The sequence below is a fragment of the Strongylocentrotus purpuratus genome, unplaced genomic scaffold (assembly GCF_000002235.5).
Source record: "Strongylocentrotus purpuratus isolate Spur 01 unplaced genomic scaffold, Spur_5.0 spur5_scaffold_18, whole genome shotgun sequence".
Classification (NCBI taxonomy): Eukaryota; Metazoa; Echinodermata; class Echinoidea; order Camarodonta; family Strongylocentrotidae; genus Strongylocentrotus; species Strongylocentrotus purpuratus.
The window spans coordinates 19211525-19222818 of record NW_022145603.1 but is presented as its reverse complement, the minus strand read 5'-3'; positions in this window follow the sequence as shown (position 1 = coordinate 19222818).

The window sequence follows — 11294 nt, the reverse complement described above, 5'->3', positions numbered from 1 at the left end:
TACAAGTGGATAAGGCACATTTGTTTGCCATGCAATAAAAGACTATAAAATAAAACTGTGCATACACATAGTATTTATAACATATGTATTCATAAGCTCAATGCAAATTTAATACACTGGACAATATTTTGAAGGCTTGATGGTAGGGCTGTTGATGGGCAAAAAGTACAGCAGCTGTTTTCAAATTTTGCAGCTGTCGATTTAATTTGGTTTCAATTCATTTACCGAGTTCATGTTGAATTTGTCAGATATTTTTATGGTAGATCAATCCAAAAGGGAAATGCATAAATTTAGGAAAAGTGTTTTCAATTATTCATCTATTTTAAATACATTTCCTGAATGGGAATTGATAATCAGTACAGATTGAAAGGACTATTTTAGAGTTTACATTACATCTGCTTTTTATTTATTAATTATTGTACTGCTGAACAGATCACCCTGATTTATGATTAGTAAAGGAATGAAATAGAAAATTTAATTGGAATATGTTGAATTCAGTGGCAATATCATTTTCAAATCTATGGAATATTTAGAAATGTACATGTGAGGGCTTTTAATAATGGGAAATTCAACATCTATCTTGATATCACCAAGTAAAAAGAAAAATCTTAGAAAATCTACATCAAGGGGAAAAACAAAGAATAAACAAGAAATGTCATAGTAATAACAAAATAGCAGGATAAAGTTTTTTGTTGCTCATTGTAGCGCGAAAAAGAGATTTTCATTTGGATGACTTCAAAATCTTTTTAGTTGGGGAGGGAGGTCCGAGAGAGAGAGAGAGAGAGAGAGAGAGAGAGAGAGAGAGAGAGAGAGATGGGGAGGGAGGGATAGAGAAAGAGAGTCAGAGAAAGAGAGACAGAGAGAGAGAGAGAGAGATAGGGAGAGATGGGGAGGGAGGGATAGAGAAAGAGAGACAGAGAAAGAGAGAGAGAGAGAGAGAGAGATGGGGAGGGAGGGATAGAGAAAGAGAGACAGAAAGAGAGACAGAGAGAGAGAGAGAGAGATAGGGAGAGATGGGGAGGGAGGGATAGAGAAAGAGAGACAGAGAGAAAGAGAGACAGGGAGAGAGAGAGAGAGAGAGAGAGAGAGAGACAGGGAGAAAGAGGGGGGGGGGGGGCATGGAGCAATTCCCAGAAGGGCAATAACAACTTTGTATTGTATTATGTAAAGTGAAACTATTTTGGCTCTAGCTCTCAGACAAGACTATTGAACTCAGCTCTTATTTTCTTCATGTTTCACTGAACTATAAAGTAAATAAAATAATGTTAATGTCCTTATTCATGATGCTAATATGGCATGGGATAGGTTGGGTGGTTGGGTGTAAAACCACAAGTAACATTGGAAAGCATGGAAGGAAGTGCAGATTTGACTCACAGATTGAGCGATTTACGAAGAGGAAATGCGTTTAGGATCTTGGCTAGGTGCACGAACCATGCCTTCCTGGGCTGCTGCTGCTGCCTGTACTTGCAATATGATTTTGTTTTTGGCTGTACAGCCGGTTTATTGTCGTTTGGTCTACACTCTACAACCAGTAGTTGTGGATGGTAGACGAAATATGAATTAGACCAACTGGGAATTAGTCTAACTGGTTATCAGACTAAATGAACAATAGACCAGATGTGTACTAGACTAATTGGAGATTAGACCATATGGAGATTAGACCAAATGAATGTTAGCCTAAATGGTCATTACCGGTATGCCAAATGATACCGGTAGACACAATGATTATTAGACCATGTGGATCATAGTAGACAGGCTGGGCGTGGACCATATGGGAATAGACTATTGGGTACTATGGGTAGTAGACGAACTGGTTGTAGACCAAATGGCAATTTACAGCACAGCCTTGTATTTAGTTTTCCAACATTGATGAGACCAGCGAATGAATTAGCTCTGGATCGAGAATCCAGGAAACGTTATCGGAAGGTCTTTTGAAAAATCCACCTACCGGATAATCCAAAGTCAATAGCCTTGCCCATCGCCTCTTGAATCGTGTGAATTACAATGACATGCTATGAACATGCATACATTCTGAACATGATTGATTTTTATGGGGTTTACATTTTCATTAACCTTGAGTTGATTACTGAAAAGTATTTTTTATTGTTTTTGAAGAGAAACTAGATCTGTTAGAAAAAAAAAACATCAAAATTCATAAAAATTACTCTGAGAAAATCTCACTTTTATAACACCAAATCAAAAGAGTGCTTCTATGAATAGAAAAGTTACTTTGTTTTTCAATCTGTAACTTTGATTAGCTGTGCAGTAAACAAGCTGTTACCTTGTGAAGGTGAAGTCTTAACTTCATTTCTGGCAATTTATCCTCATAATGCTCCAGTCCTTCTTGTAATCTGGCTTCTGAATTTGATCATTCTACCTTTTTTCCTTTCTTCCGTCTCTCTTTTCTACTTCTTTCCTTTAAAAATTTCTACTGAATTTTCCTTCAACCAATGTCTTCATAATAATTCAATATCCTTCATGTACCTTTAGAGATTGAGTATGTGAACATTTGATATTAGAGATATGATATTATTTGATATTATCTAAAGGTATAAAGCTGAGGTGCAGCTAGTGTATATGCCTATAGATTCATCACTTGAATACATTCCAAATCTGGTACGTAAATTAAGATCACCTACATGTATAATGATAGGACATAGCTTTCATCTATAATCTAAAAGCAACGAGAAGCCTTCAAAGAAATCTGCAGATTAAGCTATTCCAACTTTAAACACGTACCGTAAATGGGCCATTGACGTGTTTACGAAAATTTCTCATTGAGTAGTTACCCCTCTTGCGTGACCATACCATACAAATATCTATTAAAAGTTGTCCATTTGCCAACTCACAAATACAAAGGAATGGCCCACGCAAATATGTGGAATAATATTCCATTGACTAGTGGTTCTCTGGATGAATGCTTTGCACTTTGGTGAACCTGTGTCCTCTAAAAAGTCACGTCCAGGACAACGTTTTTAAAACGTACATGTAGGTGTAGAAACCTGACACTGTTAGGGACGACTGAAGTATATATTGGGCTTAATTGTGTGACACATGTCCTGGTAGCAATTGCTCTTTGCATTGTCGAATTTCTATGGAATCGTATGAAATTCCTGATTTTAACCTTGTGTGTAATGCAATACCTAACTCTAACCCTGAACCTACAGTAGACCTAACTTAATTGAGACCCGAATGAACAATATGGGTAATTCCATAAATTAGGGGCCCACTTTGTGACAATTTTGGTGTCCCACTATAAGGACATCACTTTACAATCTCATTCCACTATTTAAGTCTTTACTCAGAGCCACACATAAGTGTGGGTTCCTTAAATGTAAGTGGGACACCAAACCCTAACCCTAAATTTAAACATAACCTGAAACCCGATTGAAAACTTAACCCTAAACCTAAACCTGACTTCAGACTCGAGTGAAACCGTACCCCTAACTGTAGTCCAGAAGCTGGCCAGTCTTGTTTCATTTCCCGATCGTGATTTCTACCATCCGTACCTGCTGTATATAAGCCCAGATGGTGTGATCCTAGAATCTGAACGCATCGATGTTGTGCAAGGTGTAGAAATTTGGGGAACATGCCATCTACAGCTCGCTGAAAGTAGTGGGAGATCACGTTGCGTTGGTTTAGATTGTTACAATAAAATCGGCCAATTTGGAAATCGCACTAAAAGGGTTAATTCCTCTATCGTTTAGCTGACCTAGATTAAGGTTGTTTGTACTCTTAAAATGAGCAATTGTACAATGTATCGCATACAGTTTATTTTGTTACTACTGCAAACTATCGTTTTCCATTCTTGCATTATTGTAGACATTCCATTGAAGTCAATAATTTTATTCTCTATCATTTATGCGTGGTACATTTCATACTTTAGTCAAGCTCAGATGAGCATGACAAGAATGATATTAGAAATCATTATTTTGTATAATTTGTGGTTTTTAAAGTGAACGTCACAAAAGTTACTGTTTGACATCATAAAACCAATTACAATGAAAAAGCCCCCTCAAAATACAATCCTCCATAGGGGAGAGATATACAGAGAAAGAGAGAGATAGATAAACATCAATAGTTTTGAAACACTTACATTTTTGCTGGATTTGACAATAACCATGAGCAAAGCAAATAAGGTGCGATTTATGACAGTGACATTGTGGCGCCAAATCGACAAACAATGAGATTTAGATCAAGGTTATTAGATTCTTTTCTCAGACACTATGGCCCGAATTCACAAAGCAAGGTTTGAGCTCAGACCAAGGTTTGAGCTCAAACCTCCTTTTGTTTCGCCAAACCTCCTTTTGTTCTTTACAAACCAGGTTTGTAAAAAACGCGTAAAACGCGTCATATGACGTACGAAAACCAAGGTTTGTCGACAAACCTCCTTTGTGAATTCGGGCCTCTATATTGAAGGCTTACAAGCAAAACAAGTGAAGAGATATTTCATTTTTTCACTGCAGAGCAGTAGAGTATATTTATATAATGATAATGAGCTGCACTAAAATTAAGTGATCAGATTATTAGGTATTCTGTTTATATTATTATATTTTATATTATTATGTTTGTTACCTATTGCATAAATAATGTACATACTGATTTTGGTTGATAATGGAACGGGCCTTTACTACATGTATATACTGCCATACGTGTACATTGAATTCCCTTCTAAATTTTGTACCCATTCAAAGTCTTATATTCAGGTCGAATTGGGTTAAAATTCTTTGAAATCTCATTTTCTGTTTTTACAAGCACTCAAGTTTCTATCCAGTACCCGGTACTCTTCAGCAGATATTACGTTTATCAACATTTGAGCACTTAAAGCCCCACTGCACTAGTTTGGCCAGGAGGGAATAGACCTCCCTGCAATGGGGGACCAATGGTCACCGCGGTTAGTAGCTACAAGTAGTGCAGTGGGGCTTTAAGTGGGGTTGCTTTCTGCAATTTGTTTGGTGTTTATGTATTTTATGTGGTTGCTATTGCTACAAATAAACCGCAGAGTCGCATCAAGAGGATTTATTCCCTGCACGTGTGCAGAAGGATCATATAATACTGTTCAGGCATTTTGCCAATTTGAGATACTGTAAGCCAGGCCTTGAAAATATGAAGTGATACTTGGCAAAAAAAACCACAGGGGATGTTATCCTGTCACATTTTCCCCTGAAAAGGGGGGAAATGTAGGAAAGGGGGCATCACAAATTTTGAAGAACACATGTTTTGTTGTTGTTGTTATATTTGCCGTATGGAAAAGGGTTAAAGGTAAAGACCAGTTATGGTCATGCGATTGCATTGTGAAAGAAACGTTGTGGAATCGATCAGAAAAGGTTGATCATCTAGCATCTAGCATCTGCAAGGTTCTGGAATCATCAAAATGATAAGAAATTTGGCCGATTCTTCGTAAAGTTACAAGCACTATATACACAGAAAGATGTATATGGGACTACCCTATATCTCTCACAGACCATGAGAGAAACAAATTTACCAAATATATGAATTAGTAGGCGGTTTCCCGGCAAATTTGTTATCATCATGTATTAGTCAAAACATATTCTTTCACATGATTGGTAATGAGAGCTTCCATTTCATTTTTTGAAATTGGGGCATTTCCAATACAGGTCTTTACCTTTAAAACAAACTTTATTTGAAAGAGATAGTGTTCCTCTTTAACTGTGCTGAGACTCTCTTAGAGCCAAAAGAGCTTTGATACTAAAGGAGAAGAAGAAGAAGAAGAATAAAAGGAAGAAAACAGGAAAAGAAGAAAATGAAGAAGAAGAAAGCAGGAAAAAGAAGGTGGAGGTGAAGGAGAAGAAGAAGAAGGAGGAGGAGGAGATGTAGAAGAATGAAATCAAGAAGAAGAAGAATACATTGGTAGAGGAGAAGGAAAGGAAGGAGAAAGAGAAAGGAAGAAAGGAAGAAGTTAATATACTCCTTTGGCTCTCGGCATCGGCAGACAATTTTTGTGTTCTGGATTTCAAGTTTGGATCCAATTATGATCATGACATCAGTGTTCAAATTCATGTTGGGAAACAATCGTTTCAGCAATTGAGTTGAATCGATTCCAACTTTACATCATTGTGCAATCTTGATTCTTGGTAAAGTGTGACAAATGACTCTGATGTAATGGTCTAAAAGGCCTCTGATCTGTTGTTTTTCTTATTGGATCATTGCGAAATGCAGAGGGACTATTTATATAAAGGAGCAATGGCATAGCATTTGCCCATTTGTTAAAGTTTTTTAATTTGTTGTATGTTTTTGTTTTGGATGGGGGGGGGGGGGGGATGATGGTGAAAATTGTCCATCTTCCTTTCTCCCCCTCTCTCTTTTTATCTCTCTTTCTCTCTCCTTTTCCATTTTCTATTTGATTTGGGGGGGGGGGGGGGTGGCGCATTTTTCTTAATGTCACATCTCCACTTAATCCTTATTTCATAACTGAAATCTTGAAAAGCTGTTTACATTTTGATTGTTCAATTACATCAAGGGCAAATTCTTGGCATGATATAAGAAATAAGCACATTTTTTTACGTCAACGACTTTCACTTTGGATATGGTTGCATAGCAACCATTGTCATGGTAAACAAAGTGATAGGTAATTTCCAAGATGCAGTGAGATGGGTAATTGTAGAATCTGGACTTCAAAAGCTGATATTCCTTGTGAGGTTTAAGTAGTGCAACATTCAAAAATTCAGTCATGTACCCCTTTTTAATCTAAAAAGACAAAATACATTAAGAAAGCAATCCAAGTCATGTTTACATCTAAAGTGCAAATATACACTGTCTTGAGCGGTTCTGGTTAAAACTATGGGCAAGATGTGACTCCAATATTTCTATTTGCTGACTAAATTAATCAACATTGTGTTGTCAATTTGATGAAAAGTTTGATCTGAAGTTTTAGCCTTCATTTACATTCATTTCTTCCCAATAGTATTCATATAACCGCCCATTTATTCATCAAGATCAAATTTACCAATTTGATGGGAAGTTTTATCTGATAAATCCTTATTCTCGTACTCTCGCAACCTTGGGTAAGGGCACCTTAAGGTCCCAGTAGCTACTCATATCCTCCGCACTTCCTGACTAAACTTCCAATTCTGGTTTCAGTTTGCTGATCCTGTTATTGAAGGTGATGTACAACTTTTTACATGCAAGTCATCTAGCGTTTGTCCAATGTCATTATGATCCGCTTATTTACATGTTTTTTCAAAAGTGAATGACACTGGATAATATAATAATAATAATAATACTCAGTTTTTATATAGCGCTTATTACAATCACTAAGCGCTTCCAAACTTGGAGATTATTACAGCGCACTAGCATTTCAAAGAATTAATACTAAAATATATATTATTTTATTTTTTTCTTTTCTTTCAAATAAGTTGGTTGATTCGCATATGATTTGTTTTAAAATTTCAGATATTTCTCGCATTTTGGCAGACCTTTAAGTCGAATCCCCAACTCTTTCAGAAGTAAAAAGTTTGAATTTTTTAAAGCTAATGTATTCAATACATTCAATAGATAATCAAAAACTAGTATCATTTTACAGTTAAAAAAATGTACCTCCTTTTTGCTTCAAACAGACATGATATTCAGACATTTTCTACCTCTCTGCTTGTAATTTAACTCTTGAAAGTTGTCTCTGTCTGAAGTCCCTTTTAGGCACTATTCCTGCATCCTGCCCCTCCCCCTCCCCCCCCCCCCCCCCCCCCCCCCCCCCCCTCCCCCCAGCTTCTCGCTTTCTTTCAGTCTTTCTTCTCTCCCCCTCGCACCCTTTCTTTCTCAGTTTATAAATGCCTGTTTAGCCATCTCCTCTTTTGATAAATATCGTCCCTATTTTCACGAAGTGACGGTAGTGAGGAATTTGCGTGACGATGTTCCTCACTACCGTCACTTCGTGAAAATAGGGCCAATATATATAATAACACCCCAAAATCACCTGTTATACAAATTAGACGTTCCGTTAATGAGTTTACATTGATATTCAAACTTAGCATGGAAATATAGCATCTAAAAAACTAACCAATAACATTTTATGAACCTCCCATTGAACCTTCTATTAGTGATCTACTTCTGTTTGCCACCTGCTCTGTGAGATTGCAGATTCATCAATAAATTCGATATAATTAAAATCCTCAAATTACTCAAATTATTGCAAGATGTCCACCAACAGAGTTGCAATTTCCTCCTGTACGCTTGACTATAGATTACAGTGTAAAACGTAGGAGATGACATCGAGATGACACTGCCCTATGCCAATTTCCACTGCTGTGTGACTCAGCTTTAATTGAGACTCTCTAAATTACCAAATAAGGCCATGGAATATTTGGAGATTCATTTTGTCCTAAAGCTACTTGTACCCCCCCCCCCCCCCCCCACTTCCATGAAAGTGTATCATCTACAAGCATTGCTATTGAAATTATTCATTGTGCGCTAGCTGCTTACATTTGCGGTTATTAGCGACAAATGAACCAATATTTTTTCGCAGACTGATCGTTCCAGTCGTTGATTGACGGCCGTGGCCTTGCGAATGGCCAGTTGACCGATTGCACGGTTGCCGTGGCGATCCGCTCGCGGTCGTCTGCTTTTCCTGAGCGCGAATTAACGGCAGAGCCTCGATGGGTTTTGATTAAACATTCCATATTTAGGATCCTGCTAGCAATTACAATGTATGTATGATGGATGAGTATTAAAAAGAGATTGCCAATTTGATAGACTCTGCCCATTAATATCGGGGAAAGTGAACATGTATTTCATTTTTCATGCTTCATTCACTGTTTGTATTGTATCTGTACTTGATTGTGCGCTCTCAATCTCTTTAACAATAGATTGAACTCATTTTGAGTGCGGTTGTCATAACAGCTCCATGAAGCTCATGTTCTGGGTGTATTGTATAGAAGTCATGTTTATTGAATCAATTCAGCGATGGCACTCAATTTACGTATGAATGATTTAGAGATTAAGTGCTTGCCTCGATCCTCACTGCATGGATTTCATCTATTATTTTGTTACCTTTGTTTCATAAAAGAATTGTTTTTATCAAAGCATGTACAGTACATGTTATGATTATAATAAAAACCAATTGGGCACAAAAGACACAAATCATCAGACAAATTTTAGAGAAATTATTTATTAGATGCTGCTTGTAAGTGTTGGCTTGCATGGTGATGTAGATATACAGTACATTATTTATTGTTTGAATCATCTACATTTATAGCACTATTTGTAGAATATTTTTATTGTTGACCTTTAAAAATATGGCATTATAGGTGTTCTTGTTCTAGTAATATCAGAGAAGTGTTTTAGTAACATTATCTGCTTATTAGGAGAATTTAATTTAAAGAGAATGAGAGAATAAGAATAGAGAATTAGGGAACTGTGATGTGGGAAGTGAAATATAAAATGACCTTTAAAAATATGGCATTTAATAGGTGCTATCGTATAGGCAGCGAAGAAAAGTTTTGGTAACATTTATCTGGTCATTTGGGAGAATTTTTTGTAAAGAGAATAAGGATGGGGAAGAGAACCTTAGACATGGGAATTAAAATATAAAATGAAAAATTCTAAACCTCAAAATACCAGAAAGGGGAGAAGATGCTGTGCTCACTTTTTAAATGTCTGAAATGAAAGACTAATTGTGATTCACTTCCCTTGCCTGGGCAGGAAATTTGTGGCATCCCTTGAAGAACACCATAGCTTCCCGGGTGCCCCCCCCCCCTCCCCCTCCTCCTCCTCCCCCTTCTGACCTTTCTCAAGTAAAATACAGTGTAGCATAGAAGGTCTGTTGGCTGGCTGGATGGTTTTGTTTGGGTGGGGTTTTACATAATTTATTACATTAACCAACCTTTGTGATGGTCAGGGAGCATTTTTTGCTTTCTTTTTCAGATTGATGCAACTTGTTTTGTTGTTTCATCTTGTTTTACTTTACATTTAGAATGAACATATTTTAAAATGCATTTTATGTCGGAGAGGGAGAGAGGGGAAGAGGGAAAGGACGGGGGGGGGGGGGGGGGGGGGGTGAAAAAGGGTGAGGTGACAGAGAGAGAGAGAGAGAGAGAGAGAGAAAGAGTGAGAGATACAGAGAGAGAGAAAGAGAAAGAGAGAGAGAGAAGGAAAAGCTGCATAGTAGTAAACCAACTACCCAAATTCCAACTTTTTTTCACATCAATAATGAAAGCGAAAATATTCTGTCCCAATATTTCATCAATATTTAATCTCCCGATAGTCATAATATTTGCTAAACTTATCCCAAGATAAAGAATATGACATTTTATTGAAGTTCCCCTCATGTTATTAATGTTTCCTGGAGATAAGCTGCGGTTTAAGTTGACGGACAGCAAGGTTGATGGAAATTATGACAGGGTGTTAACTTAATTGTCACCATCAACCAGATTCATAAAAGAGTTTTGGATTGATAAAAACAGATATGGTAGCTATTAATCTAGTAATTCATATGCGTGATATTAAACAATATAGGTTTATTCATCCTTGTCAAATGTTGTTACAGTTAGTTTGAAACATATTTAATCATTTGCAAAATGTGTCATTCCTGTATGCTTTCACCAATCTTGAAATTTAGTTACATCCTCATTAGAGTGCAATCAAGAGTTTCCTGAACACTTAGGCCTGTATAAGAGGTTATTGTTTTCACTGAATAGCTTACATATTTGTACAGGTTTCGCTTAGGAAACACCTATTCAAGTGCTTACAAAGAGTAATAACAAATTTGGTGTATCAAGCAGTGTGATTTTTTTTAGACAGTACAAAGAAATTGCACGTAGTTCAGGCTATGTGAGGCCTAAAGCGCAACCAATTTCAGCGAACAGGCTACAGTAATATCTGAAAGAATTGACCTAGCTGCTACCAAATTGGGAAGTTGTAATGAGAAATAGCTCTTGCAATTTCCACTTAGATACATGTGCATGGTCTTGCTAATATATATACGCATCTCATCTCCATTGACATACTGTACTTACTTACATGGGGACATTTTGGAAACAGAGGCTGTTCTGCCTCCCCCCCCCCCCACACCCCTCCCCACACCTATCTGCTACTGCCTCAAACTACCAACGTGTAGTTATAATGAGAAAATGTCTTGGCAGTTTTCAATGAGGCATGGCCCCTTAATACTAGATGGAGATACAATGTACATGTATACTGCTTGGATAATTTGTCTTCATCAACTGAAATTGTCTGCCACTGAGCGATGAGTTTAATGACCCATTAGATTCATTTTTAATATCGAGATTTTGAGCTGAATTATATGCTGCACGGCAAGAATCGTGTGGAGTTAGGAACAG